The 15,167-nt window shown below is 51.9% G+C and overlaps 1 protein-coding gene across 3 annotated transcripts in view; it reads right to left on the bottom strand.

Moving 5' to 3' along the window:
* LOC142304190 (cAMP-dependent protein kinase catalytic subunit alpha) overlaps nt 1-15,167 on the bottom strand; it is a 120,798-nt gene that overhangs the window by 34,418 nt on the left and 71,213 nt on the right. The gene's annotated exons all lie outside the window — the stretch shown is intronic.

The following is a 15,167-nucleotide window of genomic DNA, read 5'->3' as shown; positions in this document are numbered from 1 at the left end:
ACCGGACTGTAGAAAAGACAGAAGGGTCAGCAAGGAGAAAGGCCAAGGAGGATGGTCGGTAGAGCGACACCAGGACAGGAAAATTCTCCAAGTCCTGTGATAGATCTTAGCGGAGGAAGACTTACGGGCCCGAGTCATAGTGGAGATGACTTCAGGAGGAATACCAGAAGCCGTCAAAATCCAGGACTCAAGAGCCACGCCGTCAATTTGAGAGCCGCAGAATTCAGGCGGAAAAACGGACCTTGCAAAAGTAGGTCTGGACGGTCTTGGAGATGCCACGGCAGCTCTACGGACAGATGGAGCAGGTCTGGATACCAAGCTCGCCTGGGCCAGTCCGGTGCAATGAGGATGACTCGACGGCCCTCCATTCTGATCTTGCGCAGGACTCTGGGCAAGAGAGATAGAGGGGGAAACACGTAGGACAGACGAAACTGGGACCAGTCTTGAACCAGAGCGTCCGCGGCGAATGCCTGAGGATCGTGGGAGCGAGCCACGTAAACAGGAACTTTGTTGTTGTGACGGGATGCCATTAGGTCCACGTCCGGAGTGCCCCATTTGCGGCAGATTGACTGAAACACTGCCGGGTGCAGGGACCACTCGCCACCGTCCACGGTTTGACGGCTGAGATAATCTGCCTCCCAGTTTTCCACGCCTGGGATGTGGACTGCGGATATGGTGGACTTTGAGTCCTCCACCCATTGAAGGATGCGTTGTACGTCCAACATTGCCAGGCGGCTGCGTGTCCCGCCTTGGTGATTGATGTAGGCAACCGCTGTCGCGTTGTCTGACTGGACTCGAATGTGCCTGCCCGCCAACAGGTGATGAAAAGCTAGGAGAGCTAGAAGCACGGCTCTGGTTTCCAGCACATTGATTGAAAGGGCTGACTCGGACGGAGTCCAAGTGCCCTGCGCTCTGTGGTGGAGACATACCGCTCCCCAGCCGGATAGACTGGCATCCGTGGTGAGGATCACCCAGGACGGGGCCAGGAAGGAGCGCCCCTGGGACAGAGAGAGGGGCCGAAGCCACCACTGAAGAGAGCTTCTGGTCTGTGGCGACAGAGCTACTAACGTGTGCAAGGAGGAAGGCCGCTTGTCCCAACAGCGGAGAATGTCCAGCTGCAGGGGGCGCAGATGGAACTGGGCAAAGGGAACAGTCTCCATTGACGCCACAATTTGACCCAGCACCTGCATCAGACGCCTGAGGGTATAACGGCGGGGCCTCAGCAGAGAGCGCAACGCCAGTTGGAGGGACTGCTGTTTGACTAACGGCAACTTCACAAGTGCCGGCAAAGTCTCGAACTGCATCCCTAGGTACGTGAGACTCTGGGTCGGAGTCAGAGTGGATTTGGGCAGATTGACCAGCCACCCGAATTGGGCTAGAGTGGCGAGAGTGAGCGAGACACTCCGCTGACAGTCTGCGCTGGATGAAGCCTTGACTAGAAGGTCATCCAGGTAAGGAATCACTGCCAACCCCTGTAGGTGCAGAACCGCAATCACTGCTGCCATGACCTTGGTGAATACCCGAGGGGCTGTGGCCAACCCAAAGGGGAGAGCCACAAATTGGAAATTATCTTCTCCGATTGCAAAACGTAGCCAACGCTGGTGTGAAACTGCAATTGGCACATGCAGATAGGCATCTCTGATGTCGATGGACGCCAGAAAATCCCCTTGGGTCATTGAGGCAATGACTGATCGCAGAGACTCCATGCGAAAAGTGCCGCACCTGAACATGCTTGTTGAGATCCAGGATGGGCCGAAAGGTACCGTCCTTTTTGGGGACTAGGAAGAGATTTGAGTAGAAACCTCTGAACCGTTCCCGGGCGGAAACCGGTACAATTACTCCGTTGGCCTGCAAGGATGCCACGGCCTGAGAGAAGGCGGCGGCCTTGGAGCAGGGGGGAGTTGAGAGAAAAAAATCAGTTTGGCGGGTTGGAAGAGAATTCTATCCTGTAGCCGTGGGAGATGATATCTCTCACCCACTGATCGGAGACGTGTTGAAACCAAGCGTCGCCAAAGTGGGAGAGCCTGCCACCGACTAAGGACGTTGCCGGAGCGGGCAGATAGTCACGAGGAGGCTGCCTTAGTGGCAGCACCTCCTGCGGTCTTCTGTGGACGCGCTTTTGGGCGTCAGTTGGATTTCTGGTCCTTGGCTGAGTTAGTGGACGAGGCCGAGGGCTTAGAGGACGACCAGTTGGAGGAACGAAAGGAGCGAAACCTCGACTGATTCCTACCCTGGGCAGGTTTCCTGGCTTTGGTTTGTGGCATGGGAGTACTCTTCCCGCCAGTAGCTTCCTTAATAATTTCATCCAGCTGTTCTCCGAACAGCCGGGACCCGGCAAAAGGGAGCCCAGCCAGGTACTTCTTTGAAGAAGCATCTGCCTTCCACTCTCGAAGCCACAAGATCCTGCGGATAGCGAGGGAATTAGCCGAAGCCACCGCAGTGCGGTGAGAAGCCTCCAGCATGGCAGACATGGCATAGGATGAAAAAGCTAAAGCTTGGGAAGTCAAGGCAACCATTTCGGGCATAGATTCCCTGGTGAGGGAATGCATCTGCTCTAGAGAAGCAGAGATGGCTTTGAGAGCCCACACTGCTGCAAAAGTCGGGGAAAACGAGGCCCCCGCCGCTTCATATACGGATTTGGCCAGAAGGTCAACCTGGCGGTCAGTGGAATCCTTAAGGGAGGTGCCATCAGCCACCGACACAACGGTCCGGGCTGAGAGCCTAGACACCGGGGGGTCTACCTTTGGGGACTGAGCCCACTTCTTGACCACCTCAGGTGGAAAGGGAAAACGGTCATCAGAACCACGCTTTGGGAAGAGTTTGTCAGGACAGGCCCTGGGCTTGGTCACAGCGGCCTGAAAACTGGAGTGGTTAAAGAACACACTCTTTGCCCTCTTAGGCGAGGTAAACTGGTGTTTTTATGCCAGAGAGGGTTGCTCCTCTGATACTGGCGGATTGAGATCCAGTATAGAATTAATGGAAGCAATCAAGTCACTAAGATCTGAGTCACTTTCGGGCAGATCAATGGGGTACATGGAGTTAGCCTCCGAGCCCCCTGTAAAGGCATCCTCCTCATCCTGCGAGTCAGCTCTTGAATCAGAGCCGCGGGAGGAGGAGGAAGAGGGAACCCTGCGTCTCTTCTCAGGAGGACGGGGTCTGGGACCTGATGATGAATCCTCTGTGAGCTCCGGTCCTGAGAGACCCCTAACAGTAGAGGCACCCTGTGAAGGGGGCTGATGCATATTCAGCAAAGTCCTGGACAGAAGTCCCATGGACTCAGCAAAAGACTGGGAGATAGACCTAGAAAAGGATTCTACCCAAGCCGGGAGTTCAGCCACAGGTGCAGGAGCAGCCTGAGAGACCACTGAGGGTGAGACTCCAGGCTGTGGCACCGCCAAGGTAGAGCAGGCATCACAATGTGGATAGGTGCTCGGTTCAGGCAGCAGGAGCTTACATGCAGCGCATACAGCATAAAGCTTTGGAGCCTTGCTCCTCGTGTGAGACATGCTGCTGGAGTGGGGGCTCCGCCAGAGAATGAACCCCAGAGAGTATATACAGAGGTCCACAACCAGAGACCGGTTGTGGCTTACCAGACCGCCGGAGCGGTGTTGTGTGTCCTCCAGATCCTGAAGCCCGGACCCCCAAACACAGCACCTCAGAAGGGATGCAGAACGCAGACCAGCGCTGAGTGAACTCTGAGAAAATGGCCGCCGGAGCCAAGAGAGGGGGCGGGACTTGCATGAAGAGCGGGATCTGGAGGGCCATACAGAGACCTACAGGGGAGGAGACACGCACAGCAGTGGGGAGTGTCCCTCCCCTGTGCAGAACGGCCGCCGGGAGGAGCCGAGCCTGTCCTTCTGCATGAGTGACATGCGAGGGCAGTGAAACGAAACTAGGCCTCCGGCGAAGCCGGGGCCTAAATTTGAGCGGCGAGGCCGACGCGCAGGCACCATCGGCGCGGTTCTCGGGCGACAGCTAGGGAACCCGCAGGAAATGTCAGTAAATACAGTAAGCACACTCTCCCCAATATAAACAGGGACCCCCAAATATAAACGTCTCAGGTACTTAGCTGCTGAGACGCAGGGCCAGGTCCCTGGGGATGAGTGATCCGGTCCAGCAGGGTCCTGAAGGGCTGCGGATGGAGACCGGTCTCCTGCCAGGCATGGAGACCGTGCTGGCTCCCACTTCAAGCCAGAGCCCAGGAGGGATGGTGAAGGAGCACGGCATGTAAGGCTCCAGCCTAGGAAATCAACCTTACAACACCGCCGACACAGTGGGGTGAGAAGGGACATGCCGGGGGTCCAGACGTGGACCCGCAGTTCTTCAAACTCATTCCAAAAGGAAAAAATCATATGAGAATGCATGTGTGGATGTATGCCTCCTGAACACAAAGCGATAAACTGGCTGGGTCTGCTCACCAGGGGGTGTATAAGCTCAGAGGGAGGAGCTACACTTTTAAGTGTAGTACTTTGTGTGTCCTCCGGAGGCAGAAGCTAAACACCCATGGTCTGGGTCTCCCAAAGGAACGATAAAGAAAAAAACATTTTTCTGAATGAAAATTTGGTTTCAGTACTACGTGTTTATTTTTTTGCTTGGCGAACTGATGATGTTTTATTGGCAGCATTTTGGGGGGCATAACACATTTTGGTTGCTTTTTTCTTTTTTGAGTAGTTGAGATGTCAAAACAAAAACAAAAAACTTAATTTTTTAGAGTTTCTACTTAAAAAAAAGAAAAAAAAGCTTAAACAATTTTATCTCTGTTTAAACATTGGAGTTTTAATGACGGAATAAAAAATGTCATTTCTTCAGCGCTCTATTGGGAGACCCAGACGATTGGGGTATAGCTACTGCCTCCGGAGGCCACACAAAGCACTACACTAAAAAGTGCAAGGCCCCTCCCCTTCTGGCTATACCCCCCCGTGGTATCACGGGTTCTCCAGTTTTCAAGCTTTGTGCGAAGGAGGTCAGACATCCATGCATAGCTCCACAGATTTTAGTCAGCAGTAGCTGCTGACTATTTCGGATGGAAGAAAAGAGGGCCCATATAGGGCTCCCAGCATGCTCCCTTCTCACCCGTTGATGGTGTTGTAAGGTTGAGGTACCTATTGCTGGTACAGGGGCTGGAGCCCCACATGCTGTTTTCCTTCCACATCCCCCTGAGGGGCTCTGAGGAAGTGGGATCCTGCCGGCCTCAAAGCTCTGACGCCGGGCTCCATCCACAGACCCATTTGAACCTGCTGGATACGGAGCTGGAGTACCGTTCAGGGACATGGCCCTGCACCATTACAGGTACTCTGTGTCCCCGTACACACAGGCACAGCACACTCCAGACTTGCTGGGTGTGCTAGTGCGCCGGGGACAGTAAAGGGTTACAGTCACTGCAGCTTTGCTGAGTGACTTTGTGTATTGGGAACTACCGCGCCGGACGCTCCGGGAGCGGCGGCGCGGCTGGGACTTGTAGTTCGCCGGGGACTGGGCGCCGACCGCGCTTTTACGGCGGCGGCGCTTATAAATCCAGTCCCCGGCTTCTGCGGCCTAGTGCCGCTTCGTTCCCGCCCCCTCCCTGTCACTCAGGGAAGGGGACAGACGCTGAGCAATCAGCAGCGCCGAGGGCTGGAGCTTTATTTACATGCTCCAGCCCTCTCACTGCACACTGTCGGACGCCGGATTCCCGCTCCGACTAGGGGGCACGCCCACGGCCCGCCCCTCCTCACACGAGCTGGGGAAGACGCCGGCAGCCATTACTGCAGTCCGGGCTCGGACTTTCGGCGGTGGCGACCAGACACCCGCTTATAGGCGGGCGGTAAGCGGCACACATAGTGCTGACCCCAATATATACTGCAGTGTGTACATGTGTATTTTAACTGCATAGGTCGCTATATGCCCGTTTGGAGAGCGACACATCAGCAGCAGGAAAGCAGGTGTGCTAAGGCACAGGCTTTCTAGGCTGCTTGTATTGCACATTTGTGTTTATACTTGTAATACATTGCACTGTACAGTCGCTAGTTTTAGCTATATTCTCCTGGAATGGCTAGACTACAGCAGCAGAAAACCAAGGGTGCTGGGGCACAGGTTTTTTTCTATGCTGCTTGTATTGCATGGGCTGCAGTGTGCATTTGTACTTGTGCTTGTATGCTATACATTGCACTGTATGGTCACTCTTCTGGGCTATATTCCCCTAGATGACTAGTCTACAGCAGCAGAAGAGCAGAGGTGCCAGGGCACAGGCTTCTATGCTGCTTGTATTGCTTGTGCTGCAGTGTTCATTTGTACTTTATGCTTGTATGCTATACATTGCACTGTACGGTCACCAATATTGGCTATATACTTCTAGATGGCTAGTCGGCAGCGGCAAAAAAGCAACACAGATTTTCAGTGCTGTTTTTACTACATGGGATGCTGTTTATGACACCGTTCCATTTTGTGCATGCTCCCCTGTAGCACTTCGTCTGCCGGGGTCTCTAGCACTTCGTCTGCCGGGGTCTCTACTAGTCGTGGCCAAAGAAACCACCAGTTATCCCTGTCCAAGGACAGGGACGGAGTTGCAGTTTCGACAGATATATTGTCATAAGATAGAGACTTGCAGTCCAGACAGGCCATGGGCAATCTTCCTGACCAACCTAATTTGGAACGGGGGGGTCACAGGAGGACTCTCTGTATGATAAGGGAGCTCTCCAGGACTTTGATCCTGACATCGCTATCGATCCGGATACACCGGATGGTAACGCCATACGGAATGATCCTATAGCGTCCATCTATGGAAGGTTGGATCTTTCTCCCTCAGCTCCCCCAGTGGAGGAGTCAGCTTCACAGCAGGAGAAGTCCCTTTTCAGTATCTCAAACGGATATTGAGTATTTTTCTGGCCACGCTGACTTCAGAGAAGCAGTCCAGAAACACCACGCTTACCAGATAAGCGTCTTCTCCAAACGTTTTTAAGATACACGTTATCCCTTTTCCCCTGACGTGGTCAAGCGCTGGACCCAGGGTCCAAAGGTGGATTCTCCAATCTCCAGGCTTGCGTCTAGAGCCATAGTTGCACTGGAGATGGGGCTTCATTTAAAGATGCCATTCACAGACAGATGGACTCTGGTTGAAATCTGTCTAGGAGGCTATCGGCGTGTCGGTTGCTCCGGCATTCACAGCCGTGTAGGCAACCTAACCTTTTCATCTGTTCTTGCGCAGCTGGCCTTGAGCACATGTACATCTGTACCGCAGAGGCGTCCGTAACCCCGTAATGTCTGCACTGCGACTTACCCTATTAATGCCAGGGTGGATTGATTTAAATCACGCCGATTTAAATCATGATTTAAATCACGATTTAAATCAAAAGATTTTTTTCTATTTAAATCGGATCGATTTAAATCATGATTTTAATCATGATTTAAATCACTGATTTAAATCAAAAGGTTTTTTTTTAATATAAATCACGATTAAAATGAGAAGTGAGAGCAGTGTGCATGTGCGCCCATAGTTACACGGACGAAACTAGGGGCAACGATCTAACGCCAGGGTGAGGGGGGGACCCCAAAGTAAGTAAAAATCTTTTTTGTTTTACTATATGGCAATAGGTAGGTGTTTAAAAGCAGCATGTCTTAATTGTATAAACTATTAATAGCCTCCACATTTTGTTCATACTGCCCCTTTAATTCCACACTTCTAGCTTGGTTTCAGTTTTGGTTTAGTTTCTTTTTCCCTGCATTCAGTTGACATGCCCAAACTTGTTGGATAGTCAGCAGTACTTGGCTCAGGCTGTAGTAACATCAGCAGTGCTTGGCTCAGGCTGTAGTAACAATCAAACTTCATAAGTGATCTGTGTGAGCCTGCCATGGCAGCAGGTCGTAAGAGAGACCCTATTTGGGTTCATTTTGTTGAGATGCCAGCAGCAGATCTTGGAAAGAAAGGTGCAAGAGCAAAGTGCAAATACTGTCAAAAGGATATCCAAGGACTTGTTTGCCGTTTGAAATCACATTATGAAAACTGCAACCAGAAGGGAAATGAAGATGTTGATAGTGATACAACTAATGTCAATGAACCCCCACAGCTTCTTATGCACCAGGAGCCTAGTACTAGTGGTAAGTCTGGCAATTAACCGCTTAGGAACTGCTAAAGCAGGACAACTGGTTTTCCTATTAAAAGTCCTAAATAAACAGTAGGCTTAAAGGACTGATGTATTCACTGAAGATGTTTGCTTACTTCAAACGTTAGAGATAGGCTATTGTTAAAAAGTACTTACTCTCTGTAGTTCAATTCTGAGTGTTTAATAGTGCAAATAAAAATTATTAGGTTTCATAATCAACTGTTTTAATATTTTTATTTGTGTAAAACAATTAGATTTGCAAAAAGACAAAGTTTTGCTTGTGTACAACTTGATTAAAAAATCTGATTTAAATCAAATGATTTAAATCAAAAAAATCTGATTTTTTTGATTTTTTTAAAAAAATCAAGATTTTTATCCACCCTGATTAATGCTGTCCTAAAAGTACAGTCGAGGTTTCGGTCCTTCCCAAGCTCGGGCAGGTCCCAATTGTCCTCGTGCAAAAGGGCTACAAAACCTCAGACGGGCTCAGATTCCGGCCGGGCTCAATCACGCCCAAGGAAGGCAGCCGGAGGAACCGCTACCAAGGCGGTCTCCTCATGTCTCTCAGCTCTCTCTCTCTCTCCGCATCCGCGGTTGATGGCTGACTCCCCCGCCTTTGGCGACATTTAGCTGCCACAGGTCACAGACCGGTGGGTGACGGACATTGTGCTCACGTGCACAGGACAGTGTTCTGTTCTCGTCCTCCGACTCCATTCTTCAGAACGGCCCCACCTCCCCACCGAGCAGATGCCCTGCTGCAGGCGGTGGACGCTCTAAGAGCAGATGGAGTGGTGATCCCTGTCCCCCCTCAGGAACGAGGGCGAGGGTTTGTACTCCAATCTTTTTGTGGCTCCAAAAAGGACGGCTCCTTCCGTCCTGTTCTGGACCTAAAACTGCTCAACAAGCATGCGAACGCCAGGCGGTTCCGGATGGAATCCCTCCGATCCGTCATTACCTCAATGTCTCGAGGAGACTTCCTTGCCTCAACAGACATCAAAGATGCCTATCTCCACGTGCCAATTGCTACGGAGCACCAACGTTTTCTACGTTTTGTGATAGGAGACGACCATCTTCAGTTCGTAGCTCTGCCATTCGGTCTGGCGACAGCCCCACGGGTGTTCACCAAGGTCATGGCAGCAGTGGTAGCAGTCTTGCACTCTCAGGGACACCCGGTGATCCCTTACTTGGACGATCTACTCGTCAAAGCACCCTCTCAAGAGGCATGACAACGCAGCCTGAATGTTACGCTGGAGACTCTCCAGACTTTCGGGTGGATCATCAATTTGGCAAGGTCAAATCTGTCACCGACTCAATCACTAACGTATCTCGGCATGGAGTTTCACACTCTATCAGCGATAGTGAAGCTTCCGCTGAACAAGCAGCGTTCACTGCAAACAGAGGTGCAGTCTCTCCTTCAAGGCCAGTCGCACCCCTTAAGGCGCCTCATGCACTTCCTAGGGAAGATGGTGGCAGCCATGGTGGCAGTTCCCTTTGCGCAGTTTCATCTGCGCCAACTGCAAGGGGACATTCTCCGCCAATGGGACGGGCAGTCAACCTCCCTGGACAGGAAAGTCTCTCTTTCCCAGACGGCCAAGGACTCTCTGCAATGGTGGCTTATTCCCACCTCATTGTCACAGTGAAGATCCTTCCTACCCCCATCCTGGGCAGTGGTCACGACAGATACGAGTCTGTCAGGGTGGGGAGCAGTTTGTCTCCGCCACAGGGCTCAGGGGACGTGGACTCAGCAGGAGTCCACCCTTCAGATCAATGTTCTGGAAATCGGGGCAGGGTATCTTACCCTACTAGCTTTCCAGCAGTGGCTAGAAAGAGAGCAGATCCGAATCCAGTCGGACAACTCCACAGCGGTGGCATACATCAACCACCAAGGAGGGACGCGCGGTCGGCAAGCCTTCCAGGAAGTCCGGCGAATCCTCATGTGGGTGGAGGACACAGCATCCACCATATCCGCAGTTCACATCCCGGGCGTAGAAAACTGGGAAGCAGACTTCCTCAGTCGCCAGGGTATGGATGCAGGGGAATGGTCCCTTCACCCGGACGTGTTTCAGGAAATCTGTCGCCGCTGGGGGGTGCTGGACGTCGACCTAATGGCGTCTCGGCACAACAACAAGGTCCCGGCATTTATGGCACGATCGCGCGATCACAGAGCTCTGGCGGCAGACGCCTTAGTGCAAGATTGGTCGCAGTTCCGGCTCACATATGTGTTTCCACCTCTGGCACTCTTACCCAGAGTACTGCGCAAAAAATCAGATCCGATTGCAGCCGCGTCATACTCGTCGCCCCAGACTGGCCGAGGAGATCGTGGTACCCGGATCTGTGGCATCTCACGGTCGGCCGACCGTGGTCACTACCAGGCCGGTCAGACTTACTGTCCCAGGGGCCGTTTTTCCATCGGAATTCTGCGGCCCTGAACCTGACTGTGTGGCCATTGAGTCCTGGATCCTAGCGTCTTCAGGATTATCCCAAGGGGTCGTTGCCACCATGAAACAGGCTAGGAAGTCCACCTCTGCTACGATCTACCACAGAACGTGGAAGATTTTCTTAACCTGGTGCTCGGCTCAGGGAGTGTCTCCCTGGCCATTTGCATTGCCTACTTTTCTTTCCTTCCTGTAATCGGGGTTAGAAAAGGGCTTGTCGCTCGGCTCCCTTAAGGGGGAAGTCTCGGCACTATCCGTGTTTTTTCAGAAGCGTCTAGCACGTCTTTCTAAGGTGCGCACGTTCCTACAGGGGGTCTGTCATATCGTACCCCCGTACAAGCGGCCGTTAGATCCATGGGATCTCAACAGGGTATTAGTTGCTCTCCAGAAGCCGCCTTTCGAGCCTCTGAAGGAAGTTTCCTTTCTCGCCTGTCACAGAAGGTGGCGTTTCTCGTTGCGATCACATCGCTTCGGCGAGTGTCTGAGCCGGCAGCTCTGTCATCCAAGGCTCCCTTCCTGGTGTTCCACCAGGACAAGGTAGTGCTGCGCCCCATTCCGGAGTTTCTCCCTAAGGTCGTATCCTCATTCACCGGTATGAAAAGGACTTACGTTTGTTAGATCTGGTGAGAGCACTCAGAATCTACATTTCCCGCACGGCGCCCATGCGCCGTTCCGATGCACTTTTTTTGTCCTTGTCGCTGGTCCGCGCAAGGGGTTGCAGGCTTCTAAAGCCACCCTGGCTCGATGGATCAAAGAACCAATTCTAGAGGCCTACCGTTCTGCGGGGCTTCCGGTTCCTTCAGGGCTAAAAGCCCACTCAACCAGAGCCGTGGGTGCGTCCTGGGCATTACGACACCAGGCTTCGGCTCAACAAGTGTGCCAGGCAGCTACCTGGTACAGTCTACACACTTTCACCAAGCATTATCAGGTGCATACCTAGGCTTCGGCGGATGCCAGCTTAGGTAGAAGAGTCCTGCAGGCGGCAGTGACACCCCCGTAGGGGAGGGCTGTTTTGCAGCCCTAACATGAGGTATTTCTTTACCCACCCAGGGACAGCTTTTGGACGTCCCAATCGTCTGGGTCTCCCAATAGAGCGCTGAAGAAGAAGGGAATTTTGTTACTTACCGTAAATTCCTTTTCTTCTAGCTCTTATTGGGAGACCCAGCACCCGCCCTGTTGTCCTTCGGGATGTTTTTGTTGTTTGCGGGTACACATGTTGTTCATGTTGAACGGTTTTTCAGTTCTCCGATGTTACTCGGAGTTAATTTGTTTAAACCAGTTATTGGCTTTCCTCCTTCTTGCTTTGGCACTAAAACTGGAGAACCCGTGATACCACGGGGGGGTATAGCCAGAAGGGGAGGGGCCTTGCACTTTTTAGTGTAGTGCTTTGTGTGGCCTCCGGAGGCAGTAGCTATACCCCAATCGTCTGGGTCTCCCAATAAGAGCTAGAAGAAAAGGAATTTACGGTAAGTAACAAAATTCCCTTCTTTTTAATTCCTTTGTTTTGAACCCAGAAAGAGGGTTTTTTTTTGTCCCATGAAGGGGACAAAAACAAAAACAAATCACAAGTATATTATGACTGGGCTTTGCACTACTAACACGGCATCCATGTGGTTTCCCAGCTAGCATGCCAACCCACCGGCACCCAGTGACAGCATCACAGGAGGTACCGTTGGGCACTGAAATATGGAGCCCCCAGGAGTGGATGCCTTCGGTGCTGCTGTTAGAGATTGTTAGATGCATTTATGCGGTCTATTACTGCCCTTTTTTTCTTTAAGTAGGCAGCCTCATATAGGCGATAATAAGAAAATTCTCCAATTAGAAAATGTGGCCAGAAGGGTCCCTAATACCTCTCTTAAGGGTCAGCACACACGGCGCGAAAAATGGTACGAGTGGAATGCGATAAAGAAAAAAAAAACGCATTCCACTCGGACCAATATTACTCTGTGGGGTCGCTGCGAGTGCAATGCGGGCTTGTTTCACTCGCACCCATTCAAGTCTATGGGGCAAGAGAAACATTGCATTGCTCTTGCGTTACACCGGTGTAATGAGAGTGCAGTGTGAGAATCGCATCAGTCGGCAACAGAGGAGTTAAGGTGGTGTCACACACAGCGACGACGACAACGACGTCGCTGCTACGTCACCATTTTCTGTGACGTTGCAGCGACGTCCCGTCGCTGTGTGTGACATCCAGCAACGAGCTGGCCCCTGCTGTGAGGTCGTTGCTCGTTGCTGAATGTCCTGCTTCATTTTTTCGCCGTCGCTCTCCCGCTGTGAAGCGCAGATCGCTGTGTGTGACAGCGAGAGAGCGACGAAATGAAGCGAGCAGGAGCCGGCGTCTGGCAGCTGCGGAAAGCTGTAACCACTGTAAACATCGGGTAACCAAGGGAAGACCTTTCCCTGGTTACCAGATATTTACCTTCGTTACCAGCCTCCGCCGCTCTTGCTGCTAGTGCCGGCTCCTGCTCTGTGCACATGTAGCTGCAGTACACATCGGGTTAATTAACCCGATGTGTACTGTAGCTAGGAGAGCAGGGAGCCAGCGCTAAGCAGTGTGCGCGGCTCCCTGCTCTCTGCTCTGTGCACATGTAGCTGCAGTATACATCGGGTTAATTAACCCGATGTGTACTGTAGCTAGGAGAGCAAGGAGCCAGCAGTGTGCACGGCTCCCTGCTCTCTGCACATGTAGTGACGTTATGATCGCTGCTGCGTCGCTGTGTTTGACAGCTAAGCAGCGATCATAACAGCGACTTACAAGGTCGCTGTTACGTCACAGAAAATGGTGACGTAACAGCGATGTCGTTGTCGCTATGTGTGACACCAGCTTTAGGGAGATAAATCCGGCCCTCCCCTCCACAGCACCGGCCCTCCCCTCCACAGCTGTGGTCTGATTGCACGATCCGGCCACCGTCTCATGATATTCGCATGACACTTGGCTCCCGCTGTGCTGCGAGTGTGTGCCGAGTGTCATGCGAGCACTCGCACAAATCCCCGTGTGGCCTCGGCCTAAGAATCCAACTTTTTAGCAAATGTTGAGTTCATATGTCCAAGATGTGGGATCCCGTAATGCAGAGTGAGATCCTACAACTCCCTGCAGTCTCAGCTAAAAGAGCGAGATATAGTGTGTTATTATGTGATTTCGCGCTTTGCACTGACCCAGCGCTGCCGCATCCTTTGCTAAGCAGTTTCTGAACAGTAACTGATCTAATGAGGTCTCTACTCAATAAAAGATATGGCAGCGCCAGGTTATAGCAAAGAGTGAGATTTCTAGATAACAGGCGAGATTTAACTCTCACAACGAGGACGGCAGGAATCTCATGAGATCGTACTCTACATCCCGAAATCTCCCAACCCACTCAGAAGTTTGGACCCGAATTTTGCTAGAAATGTGGGACCTTTCTTGACACTTTTAGTGATGGGGGATTGTGATTTTTAGAAAAGTTCACTAATTTAAGGTTGTCTTCTCATTTCTTAAATATAAAGTTTTCTCCTATACTCATGATATGAACTCTAAGGTTTCTTAACAAAATAAGAGCACGCTCTGGTCGCTGCTGTTACAGATACCGGCAGTTTAACACTAGCCATATGTGGAGCGGACTCTGCCGCGCCTGGCATAGGAATCACCAGTCAGCCCTATGTCAGGGAACAGTTCAGGAAAAACTTATCCTGAAAAGCAAAACTTGGGGGCTAAATACATTTCTCTATCGTTTCATTGGGGGACACAGGACCATGTTTTTTTGCTTAGGGGCCGAGGATCTCCTATGCAGGGTTAAAGTCCCTGCAACAGAGAGCACCCCTCGCCTGCTCCTTCCCTCCGGGTATCGTCCCCAGGGTTGTTGAGGCTCGAGACGCCAGGCCCTCTCCCCCTCCTGCCCTATGGTACCGTCCAAGGGCTGCTGGGGAAGTCCACGGGTTGCAGAGAGACCTTGCTGTCTCCACCAGAAACACCCCTGGGACGGTACCGTAGGGGAGGACGGGGAGTGTGCCCTTAAAAACACTCGACCCCAAGCAGCCCTGGGACGGTACCATAGGGCAGGAGGGGGAGAGGGCCTGGCGTCTCGAGCCTCAACAACCCTGAGGACGATACCTGGAGGGAAGGAGCAGGCGAGGGGTGCTCTCTGTTGCAGGGACTTTAACCCTGCACAGGAGATCCTCGGCCCCTAAGCAAAAAACATGGTCCTGTATCACCCAATGAAGACTCAGAGAAAGAGATTTTACGGTGAGTACACAAAAATCCTTCTTTATTCACTATCCACAGAATAAGGGATAAATATCTAATCACTGTGATCCTCATCGATCACTAGAAAGGGGGGATTGCGAGATCCCATTCCTTCTCACTGCAGTCAGGAGAATAAACAGAGTGGCATGGTTAAAGGGGATGTCCACTACTTGGACAACCCCTTCTCATTCTCCCTGTTCGCCGCGGTTCCAGCAATGTCTGAAGCCGTGTTACTGGGGCCCACATGACATAGTTATGGCACGCGAGAGCAGAGATCAATCCATGTCGGCTTCCTTCACCCAGCTTTGGATGTTTAACCAGAAAGTTAGCGCTGCACTCACACCCTGCTCAAATGTCCGAAGGTGGGGAGAGAGAGATGCCGGGCACTGACTGGTCGCGAGGTTCGCGTATCATAATAATGTCTCTTGGGCCCTT

This window comes from Anomaloglossus baeobatrachus, chromosome 4, assembly GCF_048569485.1.
Source record: "Anomaloglossus baeobatrachus isolate aAnoBae1 chromosome 4, aAnoBae1.hap1, whole genome shotgun sequence".
Taxonomy (NCBI): domain Eukaryota; kingdom Metazoa; phylum Chordata; class Amphibia; order Anura; family Aromobatidae; genus Anomaloglossus; species Anomaloglossus baeobatrachus.
This window is presented reverse-complemented; position numbering and strand designations above follow the sequence as displayed.